Below are 19,924 nucleotides of genomic sequence, written 5' to 3' on the forward strand. Positions count from 1 at the left end.
ACGTGTTATAAAAACTTTTTTATCTTTCTAAATACAATCTGATAATCCTGAAGAGAAAGAGACACAAAATATTGAGAATATAAGAACCTAAATTGTGATCTCATCAAGAAAGAAAGAAGCTAGCATAGCAACCACAGAATGCCTTGGGGAAAAACCCATTCACCAATCCAGAAAGGTGGGCAAGTTATGGGGCTCATATGTAGGGAAGAACATTATTCCTAAGTATCAAAATAAAAGAAAGCATTAGCAACTCACAATAGCTAAACTATGGAACCAACCTAGGTGTCCTTCAACAGATGAATGGATAAAGAAAATGTGGTATATATACACCATGGAATATAATTCAGCCTTAACAAAAAAATGAAATTATGGCTTTTGTCAGTAAATGGATGGAGCTGGAGGATATCATGCTAAGCGAAATAAGCCAATCCAAAAAACCAAAGGCCAAATTTTTTTTTCCGTAAGGGGTGGGGGAGCTAGGGAAGAATAGTTACTTTGGATTAAGTAGAGGGGAGTGAAGAAGGGACTGGAGGGATATGGGGGTATGAAGAATAGTGGAATGAATCTGACATTATTACCCTACCTATGTATATGACTACATGACAGGTGTGATTTGACATTATGTACAACCAGAAGAATGAATATAAACTCCATTTATGTAGGATGCGTCAAAATGCATTCTACTGTCATGTATAACTAATTAGAACAAATTTAAAAAGTGGAAAATTCTAGTAACTAAAGAAAGAAAGTATTAGTAGAATTAAAACTTTCCTGTGTGGCAAGCTCAAGGGTCCTACTTATTTCTGTCATTGAGTAGAACAGTCGGGAGGAACAAAATATTTATTAGTTTGTTTCCCTGGGAAAGTCTATATAATTCCAGGCCTCAGAATGAAGCATGCAGGTGTTGTAGGGCAAGAAGGGCACCTGAGAGTGGCCTCACATCCCTATCCAGGCCTGAACACAGGCCCTTCAGTGTGAGCACACAGGAACTCTGGGGTAGACCTGCTTTGAAATTCAAGCTTTAGGGACTTATTTCATCAATATTCTATTTCCAGAATCTGGAGGTGGGATTCCTTTGAGAGTCATTTTAGCCTTCAGTAGCAGCTATACTGGAAAAGAGGAGTTCAACTTGAGGACATAGGAATGAAGCAAAGGGATCTAGGGTCCTTAGGTGATAACCAAGCACACTCATCTCCTTCTGGGCCAATAGCCACCCTAATATAAAGTGGCTAAGTGAGTGACAGGGAATACCATGGTAAGACCAGGAGGAAGGGCAGATTACTCACATTTGTGTCCATTTTACAGACGAGGCACTAAGGCACAGCCAAAATTATGGAACTCATTTTGGGCCAAGTGTGGCTTTAAAGTCCATTCACCTAACTACCATGTAATACTGAGAGAAGGAAAAGCCAGGACACCTCCTTGAGAATACAATCCAACAGAATGCATACACATCTGTATCTCTTTTATTTCCAGCAACTGGAATCATGGTCAGTCATCTGGTCCAATGTTCCTCTCCACAGGCACAAAGGCTGAGAGAATGCTACCCAGCTACTGTCTTCTCATTTTCATTCCTGAGACCACTGTATAAAAAGATAACACTTCAGAGGTTCAAATAACACCACCATCTTGATGTAGCCCCACCATCTTGAGGTTAATCATGTATCTCAGTGGAAAACTAGGGAGCACTTATTATGCACCAGGTTCTCTCTTATACCTCACCTCACTTGAGCCCAACAAAAACTGTCTTACAGAACTACTTCTATCTTTTTCATTTTTAGAAGGGTGAAGTGACTTGCCTGAGGTGAAGCCACAATTGAGAGACAAAGACAAGTCATCAAGGGTGTTCCTGTATGTTTTGGCCCCACTGCCCTGTGGCAGCCCTATTCTCCAGAATATATTGAGAAGAGTTAGCTACCTTCTTTGCTCCTCAAGAGAAGGGCTGTGTTTGAAGGAAAGCGAGTTTTTGCACCTCCAGGATGATGGGAGGGTGTGCAGAGAAGAGTATGGGAGAAAGGGAGACTAGGAACAAAACTTACTTTTCTGTTCTTGCTCCTGCTATAGACAAAATCCCTGGTGGGGCTTGAGCTGGGTCCCATCTGTTGGACACCTGCCCTCAACCTCTTCTGGAAGTCATAAAGGAACACTTGACATGAAGTGAAGGAGACACAAGAAGAGGACTATTTGCAGCAATTTCACTCTAGGAGTGGGGGTGTGGGAGGAGAGCTAACCAGAGAACTTTCTTGAAGCTGCCAGGCTGGAAGAGAATCTCATTTAGATAATGGAATGACTTATCTGGAAAAATCCAACAAATCACCCCCAATTGGATTCTGATTAAAAAAATAAAGAAAGAAAGAGTCCAGTGAAGTCTCAGAATATAAGGAACAATTAGGACCAGTATAGACTCTGTGGGGGCTCTTTGCAAAATGAAAATGCTGGCCTCTTGTTCAGAAATTATTAGGAATTTTAAGACAGTAACAGCATAGCACTAATCAAGTTCTGAGGACAGGAGCCTGTGCAACCCTGTGGGTCACAATGCCCTTGAAGCCATCCCTCCAACAAGGCATATACAGAAGCTGGCCAAGAAACTCACAGAAATAATTATAGTTGTAGATCTCAGGTATATGACAAAATCTGTAAACAAATAAGAGAGAAATTATATAACTTAAAAAATATACGGAATAAAATAGAAAAATCGACATGAAAAGTATGGAATTATCAGGCAGGGGATTATAAAGATTCTTTTTAGTTACACAAATTAATCATATACAGGGACAGAAAATTGTACTTGAGTTAATTCAAGAAACAATAGCATGAAATCTATTAAACCATATTCTCACACCACAACCTAACAATACAATTATAATTAAATGGTGAAAAGAGAATTTTTACAGAAAAACAACATGGAAATAAAAATTCAAAATCCCATATTAATTTACATAAAGGAAATCTGTGTTAACAAAAAATTATTTTTTTTGGGGGGGGGTTGCAGGAATTGAACTCAGGGGCAGTCAACCACTGAGCCACATCCTCAGCCCTATCTTGTATTTTCTTTAGAGACAGGACCTCACTGAATTGCTTAGTGCCTCAAATTTTTTTCTTTTTCTTTTTTTCTTTCTTTTTTTTTCTTTTTCTTTTTTTTTTTTTTGTGGTGCTGGGGATTGCATACCTTACTTTTGCTGAGGCTAGCTTTGAACTTGAGATCCTCCTGCCTCAGCCTCCCGCGCTGCTGAAAAAATATTTTTAAATAGCATGAGATACTGGTAGAAGTGTACTAAGAAGGAAATTTATCTCTCTCAATATATATTAATAAGAAAATGAGAATAGAAGCATCATGAATTAATCATGTACCTAAAGAAACTTCAAATGGAGGTAATGATCCAAAACAAAGAAGAAAAAAGAAAATATAACAACTTTAAAAATAAAGGAGGAGGGGCTGGGGTTGTGGCTCAGTGGCAGAGCACTCACCTCGCACATAGGAGACCCTGGGTTCAATCCTCAGCACCACATAAAAATCAATAAGTGAAATAAAGATATTGTGTCTAACTACAACTAAAAAATAAATATTTTTTAAAAATAAAAGAGGAATAATAGAAATAAAACAATATAACAGAAGTTTGATTTCAACAAAATGGGCAAAATTGATAAAGTATTGGCCAAATGATAAAGAAAAATTACAACTTAATATAATCAGTGATAAGACAAACTGGCATACATTTCATCGAGTGTTAAAGAGCATTGTTCTTATCTCTCAGTGTATAACTAATTAATAATCATATTTATCTGGTTTATCACAATACAATGGAAAATATATACTCAAAAATAGAAAACATTATACTTTCTGACACACAAATAAGAAAAGTTAGGAATTATGACCCTGAGGAATTAACTGGAGACCTTCCTAAGCTTTTAAAAAACAAATAACTCCGTGTATTATTTAAATTGCTCCTAAAATAGTTTTTTAAAGTGTAGTATGTTTCCTTTGGGAACTATATTTTCAAAGTAAATTTGTTGAGTTTCAAACTTGTCAGGACTAGGAAATCCCATTAATGAAACAAAGATGTAAAACCTTAAAATTTTAGCAAACAAAATGTAATAGGTTAAAAATTATCCAATTTGGAAAAAGAAGAATTTATTTGAGAAATATAAGGTTGATATTATTTTATTAACCAATGCATAGTAATGAATTATAAGAAATAAACAAAACACGCAAAGATATTTTACCAGTAAAAGCTACATACAAATTCTAGCACAATGTATTCAAAAGGGAAGAGAAATTATACACAAACATGGAAGAATAAAATTTTAAATTGTTTTTACGATCCCCAGCATCTCTCTCTCTCTCTCTCTCTCTCTCTCTCACACACACACACACACACACACACACACACACAAATAATCTAGAAAATCGAAATAAACAAATCACAAAGTATCAAAGATAATTCATAAAAACATCAAAGAACTTGAGAGACACAAACTTCAATGGCATTCCTTTATACTGATAACATGCCGAGAGAAAATACAAAGAGTTCCCATTAAGACAATGAGAAAAGGTTAATGACTCAGAATACATTGATTTTAAAAAAAATATAAAGCCAGATGGAAAAGTAAAGGAATATATATTAAATAAAGCAGAAAGCAGGCATTTGGAAAGTCTAAAATTAGAAAATATAACAATATTTCTAAATTAATAAAAATATTTAATGCACTATGAAATCAAGTTCCCATAACATAATAAAATTATAAATTGATGATGCACATCATCAGAATACATAAGAAATCAATTTATTTAGAAATATGATTATATTTCTGTTATATTTCAAGTATCTTTTAAATCATTAATTATCAAAAGCACAGGAATTAGGTTTGAACAATTAGGAAAAATATCAATTCAATAGAAAACTCAGAAACAAATTCAGGACAATAGATTAGTCCTACCCCAAAGAGATATAATATAAGCAATAGATATAATTTTAAATTTTCCAGCAGTTACATTTTTAAAAGTACAAAAAGATAGGTGAAATTTATTTTAGTAGTGTTTTATTTAATCCATTGCATCAAAAATATCATTTCAACATGTAATCAGCATAAAAAATATCAGTAATATATTTTACATTCCTTTGTTCATACTAATCTGCAAAATTCAATTTGTATGTCATACAACTGCACATATTAGTGCAGTACACCCACTTTTCACAAGGCTATTTACTACCATGCTAAACAACACAACATAGATAATGATAGTATTGAACAAATTGCTTATTTGTTTACATATGGAAATATATATACACAAATAAGTATAAATGACTCCAAGAAAAAATTGAGCACAAGTATTATCATTGTAGTATTATGTACATTATCAAAACATTGAAAACATCCAAACTGTACTAAGGCCAAACTAATAAAAAAATGTAAAATCAACAAGATAAATTTTGTAACACCTCTAGCAATACTGTCAACACACACACACACACACACACACACACACTGAAAATGGCATGAATTGAAATAAAAGCCAAACAATGTGTAAAATTCTTCACAACTAAATGAAAAAGCATGTTTGTGTGATTACAAAGAAAAGAACTAAGTGTGAAGAATAAAATACTAATATTGTATAATACTATAATGTGATATCATTATATACTATATTTTATAAGTATGTACATATTAATAGTAAAATACTATTAATATACTAATGCATAGAATACTATTACATTAATGTTTCAAAGCAGTTTTACTTTAATCATGTTTTACTGGATTTAAGATTTCTCTTCTTAAAAAAAAGATACTTCTGTTTATGAAGAAAGGAAAGGAAATGCTAAGATATTTCAACATGACCACAACAGTTACCAAAGTTTGGTTATACAGTGCAATTGCACCATGAATTTGACTTAGGGAAATTCAGCTAGGTTTACTACTTTCTTTGATGTAATTCAAAATGCTGCCAAATAATGTTTTGTCTTTCTCACTTGGGGTTCCTGGAGAAATAAAGTCCCAATTCACTAAGGCATCCACTTGTAGGCTGTAATGTATTAACTTCTCTCCTTGGCATCTGGAATTTGTTAGCTATATGCCATCCTTGGGAAAATTGAGAAAACAGTCACCCCAATCATTTTTTTGTGTTCCTTGGTGCAGAAGAGGAATCCTGGTAAATGTACTAGAAATCATTGACTTGTACATTTAAAATGGATGAATTTTAGCGTGCATAAATCGTATCCAGTGAAGCTGTTTTTTAAGAAAACATTTAACTTTCGGAAGAGCAAGTGGTTTCCTTTTTAAAAAAACCAGACACCAGGACTGTAGAACATTGTTGTCTAATAAAACTTCCTGCAGCAATGGAAATATCTTAAATCTGCACTGTGTAATACAGGAGACAATGGCTATTTGACACTGGTTGGCTGTTTGTCACATGAAGTTTGCCTAATGTGACTGAGGAGCTGACTTTTTTTGTTTCATTAGCTTTGATTAAATTTAAAGAGCCTTGTGTGGCCAGTGGTTACTATATAGGACAGTGTGGATACCTAGAATTTAAGAGCTGCACCTACACACAACCAGGAATAAACTGACCCCCTAGAACATTTTTTTCAGGAAAACATTGGCCCTCGCAGAATCCTAAAATCACTGACTTCACCAATGGCAAATTCTGAAACCCCTGCTTTTCCTCAGAAGTCATGATTCCAGCTGGATTCATTCTTTGTCCCTTTCCCCATCAAGAGCCATGATAGAGTTTAAGCTCGGCTTCATATTCCAGTTTGGGTAACACTTCCTTAATAGATGAGGAAACTGGGATCCAAAAATAATTTAATTTGGGGGCATTTTTCCCCCCATAGATTCAATGCCCAAACCCTAAGAGTTTCTCAAAGGCAATAGAAAATATTTCAGATAAAATAAACAAATAAAACATTGACTTAAAAATAAGAAAAAATAAAAGCAAAATCAATGATAATTTTCATAGCAAATTTGTTTTTAAAATACTCTTAATTTTTAGCAGAAAAGAAGTTAGAATTACTGGGTTGTATTTACTATAGTTAAGATAATTAGGGGGTGAAGCCCCATCCACAGCATCTAGGGCACTGATGGTTTTAAATGACTTGACATATGGGGCCTCTCATTATGCTATTATCCTTTCTAGATTACAATTGTGGTTTGGATATAAGGTATCCCCCAAAACTCACATGTTGTGCAGGAGGTGAAAATATTTGATTATGAGAGCTGTAACCTAATAGGTGGTTAATACATTTGATGAATTAAGACTTTGAATGGATTACTGGGTGGTAACTGTAGGCAGGTGGGACATGGCTGGAGGAGGTGGGTTACTAAGGGTGTTCCCTTGGGGTATTTCTTCCCTGGAGCCTCACTTGCTCTCTTTCTCTCTGATTCCCAGCTGCCAAGAGCTGAACAATTTTCCTCTTATATGCCCTTCCACCTTGAAGTTCTGCCTCACCTCAGGCTTGGAAATATGGAGTCAGCTGAGCATGGACTGAACCTCTGAAATAGTGAGCCCAAATAAACTTTCCCTCCTCTAAATTGTCATGGTTAGGTATTTTGGTTACAGCAAACAAAAGCTGACTTATACACACTTTGACATGTTACTTACATTTTAATGCTGACTTTAACCTGGTAGCAGTATTTATCACACCTACTGTTATTATTATAATTTAAACTACAAGTCTTTCAGTAAGCAAAGGATAATAACACACACAAATATATCTTTCTTGGGATTGGTTTTTGGAAATGTATATTATCTGACACTTTTTGCCATATATATGTTTTGTAAGACTCAACACTGGCATATTCTAGGCATTGCTTGAATGATGCCCTGATGAGGAGGAAAAATTTGTGCTTCATTTTCTTCCCTTTGTCTGAAAATATATACATACGTTAAATGTCTTCTTACAACCCTCCAGGTCATCTTTACCAGCTGAGATTGACTTACTTCATAGGTAAGTGGTTTGTGCTATAATAATCACACTACTAACAAGGATAGAAGTTATGTTGATTTAAGTAAGTTTGATGTACTCTAAAATCAATCACTGTTTACTTGCTTTTCAGGAGGTTATAAAAATTCATATTCATTGTATGTCATTATATTTCTTCATTTTTTTTTAATATTTAGTTTTTAGTTGGACACAATATCTTTATTCATTTATTTTTATGTGGTGCTGAGGATTGAACCCAGGACCTCGAATGCACTACGCAAGCGCTCTACCGCTGAGCCACAACCCCAGCCCCTCTTCGTTCATTTTTAATTATTTAAAAATTTCTTTTACAGTTGTAGGTGGACAGCATGCCTATTTTTGTTTAGTTGCTAAGAATTGAATCCAGTGCCTCACACATGCTAGGTAAGAACTCTGTCACTGAGCTACAGCCCCGGCCCTATATTTCTTCAACTTTAATATTACATAAATTTGACCATTTGCCAACATTAATATGTTCCATGCATCCACCATTCCTCTAGAATTTTTTTTTACCTGATTCATATTTTGTTACAGATACAACTACTATAGGAGCTTTGAATATATAGGCCCACAGTATTCTATGTGGCTGTACAATTTATTGCCCAGATCTGTCAGTGGAGACTTGTTGACTGAGCCATGGCACCATTTCAATATCATTTCAATATCAAATGTTCCTCTTTCTCCATATTTTGTCACACTTTCAGATTTTTATTAATTATTCAAAGCACATACAGTGCTTAATATGTTTTCTAAGTAGTAGACATACATTAATTTATATAACCCCCACCAAAACTCTGACTTAGACACTGTTACTGTCATCCTCATTTTATAGTTGAGGAAACTGAGGCACAAAGAGGTTGAGTAACTTGTTCAAGATCACAGAGCTAGTCAGTGGCAGAGCCCAGAGAAGGTCCACTCAGCCATTATGCGATACTGTTACCCACAGTCCAGTGTACAAGAGTCCAACTAGTCTGTTTCAGTGTACTATAGGTCTGAGGTCACATCTGAGTGTAAGAGAGTGCTTGGGCGAGAACCCTGTGGTCTTAGAATCTGCACACCAGAAGACTAGTGGGCCCACAGGCTGTGAGAGATTTTCTGGATGAGCAGCAATTCTGTTGTCCTCTGTAAAGTGTTTTTCTCCAGCTGTGGGCCATCAGCTGCCAGTACTGCAGAGCTCAGCATGCTCTATCCTCTCACCAACAGGCCAGTTGTAGACCCAATACATACTTTTGGTAAAACTCAATCAGTTATGTCTTTGCCCCCCAACATTCTTTTTCTCCTTCTAAATATTGTCACATTTGAGGACTTTAAGAGGATAAAGGTTGTCAGAAGAGGAGATGATACATGAACATCAGAATAATTCTGGTTATGACAATGAACGGACCAGGGCACCATCCACCCCTGGAGGCTTTCCCAGGAAGATTAATCATCCTTTGAAATCAAAAGGAAACAAACCAAGGACAAAGAACAGTAAATCAAGTCCCAAATCATCACATATGCTGAAAGTTCAGCCTTGGATCTTAACATCAAACAGTATTCAACATTTTGAAAAATATATGAACACTGGAGGTAGGGAGGTGAGGGCGATAACAGCATCACTCATGAAAAGGAGTTCATTCATATCAAGCTCAAATAAAATAGAAATACCTACTGCAAAGAAGCTGAATGAAGAAATATTTAGCAAAGCTGTTAATAGCCAAGGATCCTTCATGCTCTTTTCTACAAAGTTCTGTCAAAAATTGAGTGAATTCTCATTTTTTACAGTCATTCCCTTGGACTGAGACCCTGGAAAACAGATTTTGAGGTGGGGATCAACGGGTAGGAGGTTTATTGAGAGTGTTCTTGGTATCAACAATTGTAATAAGGAAAAGAGCAAGATTCGACAAAGGGAGAAGTCCTGCTCTGATGTAGTCACAGGGGAGACCTGTGCCAGCCCTGTGAAGGGCTCAGGAGCTGAGCTGGCTCTTCAGAGTTGTACCAAGTTGAGGCAAGCAATGGAGCCAGGTTTTATACACCTCCATTGACCAGTTATTAGATGATGCCCAGAAAGAGGGAATGCCCTGGGTGAGGTGGCTCTTCCAATTCTGAAAAGGGCTGAGGGCATCACAGGCTGTTCTTAATGTAACTCTAAAAATATAGGATTTGGATTATTTAGTCCCTCCCTATAATAAGAGACATAGTGAGGTTATAAGCTAAATTTTGCCTCTATATGCAATTTAGGATAAGTTTCTTACTCTAACACAAAAAACCTTGTTTTCTTCCAGCAGCTTAAAAGTAGGGTTCCAGCCGGGCACAGTGGCGCATGCCTGGTAATCCCAATGGTTTGGAAGGCTGAGACAGGAGAATCTCGAGTTCAAAGCCAGCCTCAGCAATAGTGAGACGCTAAGCAACTCAGTGATAACCCTGTCTCTAAATAAAATATACAATAGGGCTGGGGATGTGGTGTAGTGGCTGAATGCCCCTGAGTTGAGTCCCCAGTACTCCCCAAAAAAGTAGGGTTCCCCTGAAAGGGTTATGGCCATTCTTTCCATTACTATATGTATACCAAGATCACTGTTTCAAATGCAATGTCTCAAATGGGAAAAAGTTTCCTTTGAAAGATTTCAGAGGGCAAAGGGCGGGGAGTTGTGCTCACTTTTCCAATTCCAGTGCTAGAACCACAGTTGATGTTCAGGAATGTTCAGGAATAAGTGCTTAACTGAGGAATTAAAATAGCATAATTCACTGGCTTAAAACACGGAACTCAAACTGGGGTGTCCGAAAAATTCCTTAACTCATTTATAATGAGAGCCAAAAATGTTATACTCAGTGGGGGGAAATCTGGGAATGGGGAGAAGGAATACACAAAAGAATGAAATTTAGAGACTTCCAAATCCCCTTGGAATGTACAAATTATAAGACATAAAATCCAGCCTTTTCATAGGCCTCATGAATATTTTCATTGACCTTTTCATCATGATAGATTTTTAAAATCCACCAAAAGAGTTGAAATATCAACAAACCATCCAGTATATTTTCATGCAGTTCTAACCTAGAATGAGTCAGCCCAACCTTGTTTTCTACTTGCTAAAGACCATTGTTGACCTATTCAAAGGTTATTGTAACCCTCGGTGTCCAATGTGCATTTTCACTAGGGTAAAGAGAGAGAGAGAGAGAGAGAGAGAGAGAGAGGTATTAAAGTATTTTTCAACGAATTAGAACATGTTAAGAAAGCTCAGTGATTCTAGTTAACTTGATTGTTCAGAGGATACTAGTTAACTAGATTGTTCAAATTGTCTTCTGGTTTATCTAAAGAAGCCAGTTGGGAACCTGAAGATAAAGCAGTAACTCACTACCTTACTAAAAAAATAGAAAACTAGATAATATCCCTTCAACACTAAAACATTAATAAAGTCCAAAGTACAGAATTACTCATTCCCCACTTCTGACTCACGCACATTTTCAGAAATAATCCTTCTTTAAATGTTGCTGCACTGGGAAATGTGCAGAGCAAAGTTGTTTTGGCATAAGTTCACTCTTGTTTTTGTTGAGTTATGAACCATGTTTAGTTTCATGCTTTTCGAGATTTTACATTTTGAGTGATATATTTGCACACATACCATCCCTCTGTACATTAGAAATAGACCTGCTATGACAGCTCCTATGATTTAAAAAGTTTCTATATAGCTAAACACAGAAACGCAGAACATTTTTTACAGTAAATATATGACTCTCCACTAGGAAAATACTTAATGCTATTGAAGTAAAATAAATTTCATATAATATATATTATTATGCCTTAGGGAAAAGCAATATAAATGTTTGCATGCCATTAATTTTACCTTTAAAATGAAAAGGAAATACAGATGTATAAATGTTGTGATTTGGGGACATAAGTTCCCAACACCAGTACAAGAAAAAAAAAAAAAAAAACTGTCTCCATGGATCCAACCAAAAGCATCCATTTCAGGGAAACATTTTCAAACTGAACTTGTTGCTAGGATTACTCCCTGCTCTGAAGTTCAATGAAAACTTAAGGTAGTTTCATTCCTCTGGACCCTTAACTATATCTTATCTTGTGTTTTTTGGACTTTGGAATCAGTTAGTCTTGGTCTTGATGATGACCAAGATAGATATGAATCCTGTCTTGGTGATCAGATCTTACTCAAAGGGCTGTTGTAAGGATTAATGAATGAATGTAAGTAGAGCATTTATCATAGGTCAGGCACCTGTTAAGAGTTCTAAAACCAACAGCTATTATTAAGATTTGACAGTTGTATGTTTTATATATATGATGAAGCATTCAGTTAGATGCGAAATGTTATGGATGTCCACAACTTATTTTTTTTGAGATGCTGGGGATCAAATCCAGAGTCTCTTCCATGCTAGGCAAATGCTCTATTACCAAGTTATTATGAAGTAAAAGTGAAACAAATTCAGTAGAAACCCACACTTTGCATTTTTGATTTTGATATTTTCCCATGTTAGTGATATGCAGTATATTTTCTCATGATTCTGAGCAGGGGCAGCAAGCCACCAATGCAGTCTTAAGGGTAAATAACCAATATTCTGTAGTGCACTCTGTTGCTAAACTATGATGATCAGTAGGTTAGGTAGATTAAATGCTTTTTTGACTCATGGTATTTTCAAATCAAAATGGAACCTTTCCTGATGAATCCATCATAACTTGAAAAACTATAAATAGAACCATCACAAGTTAGGAAACATGTATATTTCTGTAGCAATTTCTAGAATTAAAAACTATAAGTAGTAGCAACATTTAAGTCTGTTAAAATCCATTTAATCTAACAGTGACAGCGGAAGTCAGTCTTTCTGAAGGCTTTCTATAGTATGTAGTTCCTGTTTCCTATGTCCTCCCAAAGGATAAATCATGAAAATTATTAAGTAGAGTGCACTCAGGATATGACCTAAGTACCCAATAACCTCTCAGCCTAATGTGGTACACATCATTCAGTGATTTATATGATATGTACTGTAAAAAAGGAAGGTACAGACCCCAGATGACTGTGAATGATACTGTGTAATATATATAATCTGAGTAAATTGATGGTTGCTTTCTGCAAATTTTAGAATCAGTTTGAAGGCCTATATTCCCATAATTATAATAGTCTTTCTGACAAACGCTTTCATGCTGAGTACTGAACTTGACACAATAATATCTAAGACATCTAAAAAATTGGAAGTCACTGAGCTCAAGAAGACCCAAATTAAATGCTTGTATTTTATCTTCATGGAGTTCTTCTGGGACAAAACTCTACAAAAAATACTCAGAAAGCAGTTTCACTGATTTATTAACTACATAATTTTAACATCTTGCTAAAAATCAACAAGGTTGATTTTTTTTCAAAGTTAACATGGCCCTAGGATATAATCAGTAGGGGTTAATCAGAGCTGGATGGAATTTAATCAGCTTGTTTATAGACTACTATATCCAGCTCTGCACCAAAGTAAACATATCCATTATTTTTTTTAAAGCACACGTTTTAAAGTGTAAATCTACACTTTTAATGTGTAATTAAAAGGTGGTATCATTTGTGTACTCAAAGTAAAATCTCTACTTCTGGCATTCTTAACACTTTCTTCCATATGTCTTTTAAAAGAATATATTTTCATCACCTTTTCCCAATGAGCTTCATCATTATCTTTGTTCCATTATTGATTCTATGATTCTACTACAGCTATGATTCGATGGCTAGCATGAAAGTTAGAATCTGTAGTTTTTGTTTTTATGACTTTTTCCACTGATGACTCTTTTGTGACTTTCCTCAATAATGTCTGCCAACAGATAAAAGGATAAATCTATAAGGGAAATGTTATGGAGGCTGACTGACCATTTTTTGCTATTCAAGTAGCTGTCATTCTGTGAAAAAAAGAGAACATTTTAATGGGAATTCAGACCCTAAAATTATAATGTCAGATTATAAAGTCAAATACTCAGCTGCATATTAACAAAAAGGGAGAGAAATAAATAGAAGGTAGATATATTTATGATAAAAAACCCACTTTATTAAATACATAAAGGGTTATATTATGAAGTGTCTAAGTGTTTAATTTCTTTTTTTCTCTCTCTGTAATACCAGCGGCTTGGGAGACTAAGGCAGGAGGATCACAAGTTCAAAGCCAACCTCAGCAACATAGAAAGACTCTAAAGATTTAGCAAGACCCTGACTCAAAATAAAAAATAAAAAAGGGCCAGGGCTGTGGTTCAGTGGTTAAGTGCCCCTGGATTCAATACCTGGTACCAACAAACAAAAAACGAACCAAAAAAAAAACAAAACAACTTTTCTCTCTCTCAAATACTCCAGACTCATCTCTCTTAGCAAAATGCTTTATTTGCTGAACTCTATCCTCCCCTCTGTTTTCCTTACAAACTTCTCTTAATATCTATATCTTTATACATCTTCTCTATTCTTTATATATCGATATAACTTCTTTATGTGTCAATATATCTACTATATATTATATATAATTATACATTCTAAGTCTATATTAGGTATATTATATTACTACATAAGAGAGAGAGAGAGAGAGAGAGTGTGTGTGTGTATATATATATATATATATATATATATATATATATATATGGTATGTATTTACATATATATTTATTTACAAAGAAAAATCAATTTCCAGTAACTGGATTATGCAATTGTGGAGGCTGGCAAGTTGAAAATCAGTAGGGCAAGCCAGCAGTCTTATTTCTACTTCAAGGATACCTCAGATTTACTCTTAAATTTAAATGAGGGCTAGGTTATAGCTCAGTGGTAGAGTGCTTACCTGCGATGTCTGAGGCACTGGGTTTGATTCTCAGCACTGCATATTAATAAAATAAAGGTCCACAGACAACTAAAAATATGTATGAAGACTATCCAGATTATCAAGGAAATTCTCCTTTACTTAATGTCAACTGATTGCACATCTATGAAACACCTCAGGGAAAGACCTCAATTAGCATTTCATTAAATAACTAGGTACTATAGCTAGCCAAGTTAACATAAAACTAAACATTACATCAACCAATTATTGAGATTTCCCTCAAAGGTCACCAACAATGTCCAGGCTGCTAAATCCAGAGTCTCTTTATTGGAGTTCATCCTCTATTATACTTCATAGAGTTCACTATCTTTCCTTCTAGAAAACCCCTCACTAGAACACAGTCTGTCCTTTTCCTAATAAATGCCCATTCTGGTTTCCAGTCCATCTCATTAAATAAAACATGATATTACTTAAGAATAATTTTAATGTTATGATATGTTAATTATTCCAAAAGTGACAATATGTGGATAAAGTGGATGTTAAATCTGTATTAACCAGGACCCTAGGGAACTTAAAAATCTTGGTTTACATCTGTATTTTATGGCTGGAAAAATAACCAATTAGAACATTCTATGTCACTACCACTGATAATAATAAAGTCTTTATTTAAAAAAATGTGACTTCCAAACATTATCATTTTACTGATATTTTTATGAAAAGGAAAAGAAGAAAAAGGGATGATAGATAGGAAAAACAAAGAATGTTCCAGACAAAGATCTTAACCCTTAACCATTATTTTATCTGGATTCTGAACCCAAGTTATTCAATAAATGGTGCTATAACAATTGAATATTCACATGAAAAAGAACAAAATTGGATCCTCACCCCACATACAAAAATTCACCCGAAATGAGTCAATCTAAATGTAAGAACAAAACTATAACACTATTAGAATAAAACACAGAAGTAAATCTTTGTGACCTTCAATTAGGTAACATTTCCTTAGTTATAATATCAAAAGCACAAGGGACAACAGAGAAAACAGGTAAATGGAACCTCACTGAAATTAAGAAACTTTTGTACTAAAGGACATCATGAAGAAAATGAAAAGATAATCAACGGAATGAGAGAAAATATGTCCAAATGGTATGTCTCATAAGGCACTTGTATCCAGAATTTATAAAGAACCCTCACAACTCAATCTTAAAAAGACAAATAACCCGATTTAAAAATAAGAAAGGGGTTTGAATAGGAAGTTTTCCAAAGACTACATACAAAATTCCAAAAAGCATATGAAAACATATTTAATATTACTATTCACTGGGAAAATAAAAATAAAAAATCACAGTTAGGTATCACCTCATACCCACCAGGATGATTAAAATAAAAAGACAATAACATGTGCTGGGAGGAATGTGGAAAAATTGAAGCCCTCACACATAGTCAATGGGATTGTAAAATGGGACAGCTTCTTTGAGAAATGGTTTTACAGTTCTTAAAATGTTAAACTTTCAAGTTATGATATAACTCTGCAATTCACTTCTTGATATAAACTGAAGAAAATTGAAAATACATGTCTACACAAAAACTTAGTCACAATGTTCATGACAGCATTATTCATAACAGCTAAAAAGTATAAATAGCCCAAATGGTCAACTGATGAATGGATGAATGAAATGTAGTATTCACCTGTAGTGGAACATTATTAAGGAATTTAAAAGGAATGAAGTATTGATATACACCACAGCATGGATGAACATTGAAAACATTAATGCTAAGTGAAAGATGCTAGACATGAAGGGCCACATATTGTATGATTCCATTTATATGAAAGGTCCAGAATAGGAAAATCTTAGAGATAGGAAGTAGATTTGGTGGCTCCAGGGGTTGTGGGGAAAGAGGAGTGGGAAGTGGGCTGGGGATATGGCTCAAGTGGTAGCACGCTCTCCTGGCATGCGTGTGGCCCGGGTTCGATCCTCAGCACCACATACAAACAAAGATGTTGTATCCGCCGATAACTAAAAAAAATAAATAAGTATTAAAAAAATTCTCTCTTTCTCTCTCTCTCTCTCTCTTAAAAAAAAAGAAAAACACATATAATTGCAAAAACAAGTTCAGAAATAATTAGATGTTCACTAAACTTTAAAAAAAAAAAGAGGAGTGGGAAGTGACTGCCAATGGATATGGGCTTTCTTTTGGGGGTAATGAAAAGGTTCTGCACTTAGTGCTAATAACTGTATGAAGATGAATACACAAAACCCACTGAATTGTAAGTTCTAAAAGGATGAATGTATGAATGTAAGCTATGTCTCAATAAAACTGTTATAAAAAATAAACTAAATCAATGCATCTTACTCTAATTTTTGTTCTTGTGGTGATACTATCCTTTTGATTGTTACATCTGCATATTAAATGAAAATTGATACTCTTGGAAAATTACTGAAGTTTGTCAAATTAAAATACAAAGAAAATATTAATTTCTCTGTATAGGTAAATGACTAATTGTAGGTTTATAAGGCATAGTAATGGAGTTTTCCCTTTCAAAATGAACTATTTTATAATGGAGTGCTATTCCTTTACATAATTGAAACATAGAGTTTCATATTGCATATTTTGCATATTTTCTTTTCCTGGCATCCTATACTCAAAAAGAAATCACCGCCTAATACCAGGTAGAACTTATGCTATTAAAGCAGAAGATTCTGCGAGTTAAAGAGGAAACATTTCTTTGAAATGAACTTAAGTTTAAAGCAATTGAATTGTCCGCAGGATTCCAACTCTCTATCAGATTTTCTCAGCGTTTCTCAACCTATTTTTCATTATCACCCTCTAAGAAAACTTTTTAGAGAAACTTTTTTTTCCTAATCACCCTCCTTACCCAAGACATTTTAACCCTACTGATATACTATAGATCTGTTTATATATATAGTATATATTTAATCCATCAAACAAGGTAAGATCTTTTTTGCCTCAAACCAATTTTCATTCCCTTTTAGATGATATCACCCCTATTGAAATGTATGGTCTAATTTTAAATTGTATGTATGTATTTGACTGTATATATTTTATTTTCCTTACCATAAACAGGATTTAGAATTCTTTCAGTCACTTAAATTTGACAGTTGCAAATTTAAAGTAGGTAAATTTTAATTTGTATAAATTTAATGTGATCATTTGTGAAGAACTATATCTAAATTAGGTGTGCTAAGTATAGATGAAATATTAGGTGCTTTCAAAATTATTTTTTTGAGAATATCACTGATACTAGAATTTGCTTACGATGTATACAACTAATTTTGGGGGAAGCAATATGCAAAACTACATCAAGAATGCTTTACAAGTTTTCTAAAAATACATATGTGAATATAAACAACTGGAAAATATTCATTAAAGTGTCAATTGGTGTCGAGTGGCAAAGAGGGAAGGTGATTTTCAGTTTCAACTTTACGTGCCTATAGTTTTCCAAGTTCTATAATGAGTTTGTGTCACTGTTATAGTTAGGAATAAATGATTACCCACAAAATATTTATGGAAATTAAATCATATCAAGGAAAAGATATAATGACATCTTCTTTAAAATGCTTTAAGTATGTATGTAAACTTTGGGGGAATTTTGTTTTTGTTTTTGTTGATATGCCATAAATTAAGGTGCACTATTTCCTGACCTTGGTCTTGTAGGAGTTTCAATGCTTCCTCAGCAAAAGTATAAATCCTTAATAAATGACAAATTGACCATGACTTAGGCTTTCAGCAATTATCCTTCTATAGAACTAACTCTAATGTATTTCAAGGTTAGAGGAGCGATTCAGCAAGCAAATGTTTGCTGATGAGTTTGTAAAGAAAGTGAATCCAGCAGATGAGTAAAAGACATTGTGCACTTCATTTCAACAGAGCATATTTAAGTAATAAATCAGACTTGAAAATAGCAACGTTTGGGGCTACTGAAAGAAAGATACTTTATATATCACTTGAATACAGTTTTCAGAATCTTTTATCTGATGTTCACAACAACTCTGTGTGTCACTAATAGCTTTTCTATTATTTAGGATGAGTACAAACGAAGCAAGTGAAAGAACCTCAAGTTTTGGGTTCTTTCTTTGTTTGGATCATTCTTCCTTAATGAATGAAATCAGTATTTTAAGCAAGAGCAAAGAAATTGAAACAATTAACTGTGACAACCTCATCAAACAGGGGTTGCTACAGAGCAGTGTTCGAACGTACCCCCACTCTCTCCTGCACTCTTGTGGTCCTCTTTGGTCCTGTAGAAAGGGCCAGTGGGTGGTTCAGGTGCAGGTCTACTGGTTGGGTTCATGAGGAAGGCTCCATGCAGACTATTATTACCAGTGTGGGCTCTGCCTCTAGGCATGATGAGGTCCTTCCTCCAGGACTCTCAGGACTTGGAAAAGGAGCAGTGGGTGAAGGGCGAGGAGATGGAGCCACTGGGTTTTAGGAGGCCACTCTCAGACAGGGCTCAGGGAGTAGGTGTCTGTTGTGAAATCTCCCATGCAAACATTGAAGAGCATCACAGGATGCAGGGCTTGATAGGGTGTGTGCTACAACATATACAGCTTCACTATTATCTTTTTGGTCAACTCCAGTCACAACATCAGGCTTGAATACATTCAAGACATAAGTCAAAGCACCAAAACAATCCCATCCTATGTTTTCTTGTTGACTTGGCTAAATGCATACCTAAAGTTTTTTAAAAAATAGCTTAATTTTAAAATATATATTCTGTGTTGGTTCCCAAAGATGTATTATTCAATAAAAATCTCCAGAATCAATTTGTAAGCCTATAAGTACATACCATAAAAAAAGTAAAATGTTGAGTTATAGCTATTGTCCTCCTCACAGAGAAGCAAATCTCACAAATATTCATGATCAGCCTATTAAATTGAAGATGAGTCATCTCCAAGATTTTCACTTCAATTTCCTTTCATTAGTAAAGTAACAGATCTTGATTTAGCTTTTTGATGTTGATATAAATTTAGTTTGAATAACTACAAGAATACACCAGTGCTCAAATATATCAGTGATTAACTACACTGATTATGCCATACATTATCCATCAATAGATTTTTTTTTTACAAAGGTGTCAAGATAATTCAACAGAGAAAGGACATGAATAAAAGTTGGGGGAGTAGCTTGCCTACCGGGTGCAAGGCCCTGATTTAGACCCCCAGCATTGTCAAATAAATGAATAATAAAAG

The 19,924-nt window shown here is 34.7% G+C and overlaps 1 long non-coding RNA gene across 1 annotated transcript in view; it reads right to left on the reverse strand.

Annotated features, from left to right (window-relative positions):
• Positions 1-1,459: 1,459 nt before the first annotated feature.
• Positions 1,460-19,924, reverse strand: part of LOC308645432 — a 33,103-nt gene continuing 14,638 nt past the window's right edge. Inside the window, exons 2-3 of the long non-coding RNA XR_014021215.1 lie at positions 2,040-2,126; positions 1,460-1,583 (exon numbers count right to left, since the gene is read on the reverse strand). This is a non-coding gene — a long non-coding RNA (uncharacterized lncRNA). The remainder of the gene's footprint in view (positions 1,584-2,039; positions 2,127-19,924) is intronic.

This window comes from Spermophilus citellus (assembly GCF_964194105.1).
Source record: "Spermophilus citellus genome assembly, chromosome: 3".
NCBI classification, from domain to species: Eukaryota; Metazoa; Chordata; class Mammalia; order Rodentia; family Sciuridae; genus Spermophilus; species Spermophilus citellus.